This window comes from Crocuta crocuta, unplaced genomic scaffold (genome assembly GCF_008692635.1).
Source record: "Crocuta crocuta isolate KB4526 unplaced genomic scaffold, BGI_CrCroc_1.0 scaffold193, whole genome shotgun sequence".
In the NCBI taxonomy this organism is placed as follows: Eukaryota; Metazoa; Chordata; class Mammalia; order Carnivora; family Hyaenidae; genus Crocuta; species Crocuta crocuta.
The window spans coordinates 7,561,149-7,566,684 of NW_027529624.1; positions in this window are offsets into that span (position 1 = coordinate 7,561,149).

Consider the following 5,536-nt stretch of genomic DNA (forward strand, 5'->3'; position numbering starts at 1 on the left):
TTCCCTGAGGAGGTGACCAGTGAGCTGGGTTGTCAGATGGAGTGATGGTCATTTATGAAGCCCTTCAGGGCAGGGGCTGTGATTCATCTTTGGGCCTTTGGGACCCAGCACCAAGCCTAGCACAGAGTAGGTGCTTCTGGATGTTTGCCGATTGAATGAATGAAAGAGCACTAGGTCCATGTCCTGAAAAGACTCTACAGCACTTGGGAAAAAAAGGTCTGGGAATCTTCCAGTGAAGCAGGAAGCCCGAGTGGGCTATAGGATTCTTGAAGCAGTTTCTCAAAAGTGAGCAAACCCTTTAGGACCCAGGTACCATCTTCTCTCTCTCTCTCTCTCTCTCTCTTTCTCTCCATGTTTGTCCCTATGGGAAACATACAAAGATGGTAGACTTTACTATCTGTCCCTTCATTTGTTGTTAGCATGAGGATCCTGGGAGAGAGTGGACAGAGAATATGACAGAGATGTGGGCCCCCCACTGCGTAAGCTGGAGGGGAGACTGGCATTGCAGGGTTTTGAAAGGGCTGAACGTGGGCAGGTTTGGAGGTGTGTGTCCCTCTCGCAGCGCTTGGTGGGGGATAGATGTCAGGGCCGCCAGTGGAGCCACGCCAGACTAGAAGCCAGTGAGGAGGCGGCTATGGTCCTGGTTCAGCTGAAAAGGGGAAGTGGTCCCTGGCTGTGCAGGTGGAGCAGACGGATGGTCAAGGCCGCCAGTCTCAGGTTTGTGTTCTCATGCCCCTGCCTCCAGGAAGCCTTCACTGATTTCCTTACCAGGGCCTCCACTCTGCTGGTGGTTTTGGAGCTCCATTCTAGACCAGAATCTGACACTCTATAAAACTCCTAAATGATCCGCGCTAGGAGGAACGATAGGCTCGGGGGAGGTTTGGCCTGTTGGGGAACTGAGGCCCAGAGAAAGGGGGGTGACGGGTTTGAAGTCACGTGGTGAGTGTGAGTGGGTGGCAGAACCAGAGCTAGAAGGCAAGGGCCGTGCTTCCATGGGGCGCTGGGCTCGCCCAGCTTTGCTCCCCTTCCAGCAGGGAGGAGGCTCCAACCAGCGCTGGCTGCCAAGGCCCAGGAAAACACATTTTTTCCCTGTGTCCTCACAGAGGAAGCAGAACGGCTCGGCAGCTAGAGAGGAGCCCATGCCAGTGGGTGGGCCGTCTACAGGATGTCTCTGCAGTGAACTAGGGGGCCCCGGCGGGAGGGCGGGGGTGCCGCAGGGCTGGCGGCTGCTGACTGGGCGAGCCAGCTGTCAATCACTCCCTGAGCAAACGTTCCTGTTCATTCTTCGTGCCTCCCAAAGAATGTTAGGAACCTGCGGTCCCTGAAGGTCAACTCCGCTGGCTTCAAAGGGAAGGGGGGGCAGCGATGTGGTGGCTGGCACCGAAGAAAGGGCCCTGAGCTGGGGGTCAGGATCCCTGGGTCCCAGGGTCCCAGCCCTTCATTGCCCTCAAACAGTTGCGTGGTGGCCTCAGTTACAGACGTGGTTGGACCTGCCGCTATCTCAGGCCCAGGGTCCACGGGCTGGCCCGAGGCCCGCCCCTTGGCTTGGAGCCCTGCGACCCCAGGCCTGGGCTTGGAGAGCGAAAGCCTGAGGTTATCAGCCAGTTCTCCCTTCTTGTGACTTGCCCTCGGTGATGGCCTGACTTTGCTGAGCCGGGGCATTCCTGAGCAAACACGAGTGGCTCTGCTGACATCCAGGGTTTGCTTGAAGGCGCTGAGGCTAGAGCAGGAGAAGAGGGAAGCACAGGTTCAAAGTGGCCCTAGAAACTGAAAGTGTTTAGAATCCCAGTCAGCTGAGCAGATGGGAACTTCAGCCATTATATAGACTAGTGGGTGGCCAACAGGTTCTGCCTCTTGGGTCAGCTCTGGAAGGTCGTGTGCGTTGTGTTGAGAAGGATTCCGAGGCTGTCTCTTTTTTCTTTTTTAATGTTTGTTTATTTATTTGTTTGTTTGTTTATTGAGCGAGAAAGAGAGAGAGACAGAGTACGAGCAGGGGAGGGGCAGAGAGAGGCAGACAGAATCCAAAGCAGGCTCCAGGCTCTGAGCTGTCAGCACAGAGCCCGACGCGGGGCTCGAACTCATGAACCGCAAGATCACGACCTGGGCCAGAGTCGGATGTTTTTAACTGGCTGAGCCACCCAGGCGCCCCCCTACCCAGGCTGTTTCCAAGCTCAGTGGGGGACAGTGCTGTGATTGATTAGTGATGCCTGCAGAGAGAGTGGAGGAGGGGCGATGGTGAGGCAAGCCAGCCATTGGCCACTCCTGACCTTGTCTAAGTCTCTTGTGTTTTGCGCACTTCGACTGTTATGATTGTCCGCGCTTTACAAGTGAAGAAACTAAGGCCCAGAGATTCCTCTGTTGCCTGAGGGTCAGGCTGTGCCTCCGAGGTTCTGCATCAGCCCCAGCACTCAGCGGCCAAAGGGCTCTCAGCTAATCTGCCTCTCCTGTCGGGTGTCTCTGTGTGTAACCCTGGACTTCCCTGCTGACCACACTGGACATGATCTCACAGGGCTATCAGGAAGATCACTGGCATGAAAGGGGTCCAGTCCAGCTCTGGGTCCTTTACACGTGTTCAGAGCTCCCCCCAACTTCGGGGGGAGGAGGGAGGCAGCCACTCACCTGCTGTGTGACTTCAAGCAAGAGATGGCCCTCTGTGAGCGTCCACCTCCTCCTGGGAAAAGCGAAGATGCAGGGCTGGATGCTCTCCAAGGGCCTTTCCCGTGTGACCCCAGCCAGGTAGGAGACACTGAGTCACAGCAAGGTCAGTGCGTGCTACTGGCCTGACCCCTCCCGGACGGACTCAGCAATTCTAATAACCCCTGGCACTCACTGACCGCTACGTTCTACACCACTTGGTTCCTCCAAAACCCTGTTTGGCGGGTATCGTTCTGATCCAAGAGTTGGAAAAGCGGAGACCCAGAGAGGTGCAGGGCCTTGCCCGAGGCCGCCCAGCCTGGGGAAGACAGAGATGGGACTCAAACCCACGTTTGACTCAATCCAGTGCCCCTTCCTTCTCATCCCCCACCTGGGGGCCAAACATAGTGATGGTGAGGGCGGAATCGCTTCTGCCCCTTCCCATCTCCCTAGCATCTGGGTACCATCCTCGCCAGGCAGGAGGAGGCAGGTGGAACGGAGGAAGAATTGGAACCAGAGCCAGGGAGGTTTTCTCCTGGACCCTATTCAGCTCGGCTTGGGCTTGTCAGACGCTGACAAGCTGGGTCATGGTGTCAGGGACTGCCCACCCACATCTTACCAGCGCCTGCCCCCTGCTGGGCCCAGTGCTGGTGGCCTCAGCACCCAGAACTGCTTCGGCCCGGTCCCTGTCAGATGGGGAGACAGCAAGGAAGTAGACGATCACAAGATAGGGGAGAAGAGGTACTAGGGTGGGCGGCACCGGTCAGGGAGGGCTTCCTGGAGGAGGAGTTGTTTGGGCCCAGGGCAGAAGGATGAGGAGAAGTCTGCCACATACAGTCACAGGAGAAGTGTCACAGGGTGTGGGGTTGCCCAGACGCCAGAGTGTGGGAGCGAGGAAGTGAAAGAGAGCAATTCTGCGTGACTGCGATGCCAAAGGGAGGCGGGCAGGGATGGAACATGAGCCTCGGGGCATAGACGCTGTTCCAGGGGTAGTAAGGAGCCGTGGAAGGTTTTCATCTGGGTCATGGTCAGAGTCGCCTGGTGAAGAGACCCTCCAGTTGCTGTGTGGAGGAGGAACGGAGGCCAGCCCAGGAGCCTTCTAGGCCCTCCCTAGGTGTGTGCGGGGCGGGAAGGTGACGATGGAAGAGGCCTGTATTGAAGACTAGCAGTGGTAGGGGTGGCGTGCGAGGGTCTCAAGGTAGTGTCTGTGAAAGGCCAGGGCCCTACTTGGGGCTTTCTGGAACTCAGCTATACTGCAAGAAGCCTGGGTGGTCCTGAGGGCCCTCCCGGCCCGAGGGCCACGGTGGCTGCCTCTCTCCGGGGATCCTTTCAAGTGCCACCTTCCCCTCCTGTCCCCCTCCTGGCTGTCCTCTGGGGCATCAGGGCCCCCGGCTGTGCGGGCCAGAGGAGCTGGGGGCCTCCAGGGAAGCCTGGGGCTTATCTGCACATCAGCCTGAGCCACACCAAGCATCCCACCTGTAATTCCGCAGGATTGAGTGGGCACCTGCCGTGTGCCAGGCCCCAGGCACCTGCACAAAGGCAGAGACAGGGGCGCCTGGGTGGCTTAGTCGGTTAAGCGTCCGACTTTCGCTTAGGTCATGATCTCGCGGTTCGTGGGTTCGAGCCCCGCGTCGGGCTCTGTGCTGACTGCCAGCTCAGAGCCTGGAGCCTGTTTCAGTCTGTGACTCCCTCTCTGTCTGACCCTCCCCTGCTCACGCTGTCTCTCTCTCCTAGAAATAAATAAAACATTAAAAAAAAATTCAAAACAAAACAAAGGCAGAGACAAATATCCACTGCCATGGAGCTGGCACTCTGATGGGGAGGCAGACACTGAACAAATAGGTACAACAGACGTAATAGCAATTACATATAGTGGAAAGTACCATGAAGAAATATGAGATAGGAAAAGGAGATGGAGAGAGAGAGAGTATCCAGGGCTGGGATTCTAAATTCTAAATTCTAAACTCAGTGAGAACATGAGATTTGAAAAGAGACCTGAAGCGAGGAAGCAAGCCTTGTGGCCCTCTAGGGGAAGAGAAAGCCAGGCCAAGGGAACAGCCGGTGCAAAGGCCCTGGGGAAGAGCCTGCGTGGTTTGTTGAGGAACAGCAAGGAGGAGGGTGTGGCTGGAGCAGAGCAAGGGAATGGGAGCCAAAGCAGAAGCTGAAGTCAGAGGCGTACGCTGGAGCCACTCCATGCGGGTTGCGGGCCATTGTGATGACTTTGGCTTTTGCTCCCAAGAAAGATGGGAACCACGGGAGGGGCCCAAGGGACAAATAACACTAGTGGCCTAATGCGTTCTGTGGGGGAAACTGAGGCACAGAGCAGTTATCTCATCTACCAGAATCAGAGGTGGTGAGCGGAAGCACCATCAAAAGGCTCCTGGTGTGTCTGGCACCCAAGTCCATGCACTTTCCAGTTCCCCACAGGGACACCCGGGGCATGTGGGGATGTGTCGGAGGTGAGGTGTGCCTTGCAGAAAGCTTGAGAAACCAGGGTGTGCCCTCATTTGCCCCTGCTGGTTATCATATGGGGCACTGCTAATGCGAATTGATAGGGTGCTGCATCTCAGGTCACAGGGCATCTTCCCGCCCCCTCCCCCCCCTCCTCTGTGCTCTAGTCCTGTCTCCCTGTGGGGGCATCAGGTGAGGAAGCGCAGGCTAACAGTGAATGGGAGAGATCAGATCTGCTGGGGACAGAGAGGACTGCTGTTTTAACAGGGGGCTTTGGGAGACAGTCGCCTTCCTGGCCCCTAGCAATGGGCGCTGGCCTCCACAATGTACCCTCCACGTCTCCCCAATGTCAATGCTTGGCATACCGTAGATGCTCAATAAATATTTGCTGAAGGAACATAGAGGTTTTATGCCCACGGGGATACATTGAAGGCCACCGGGCCCCTCATCA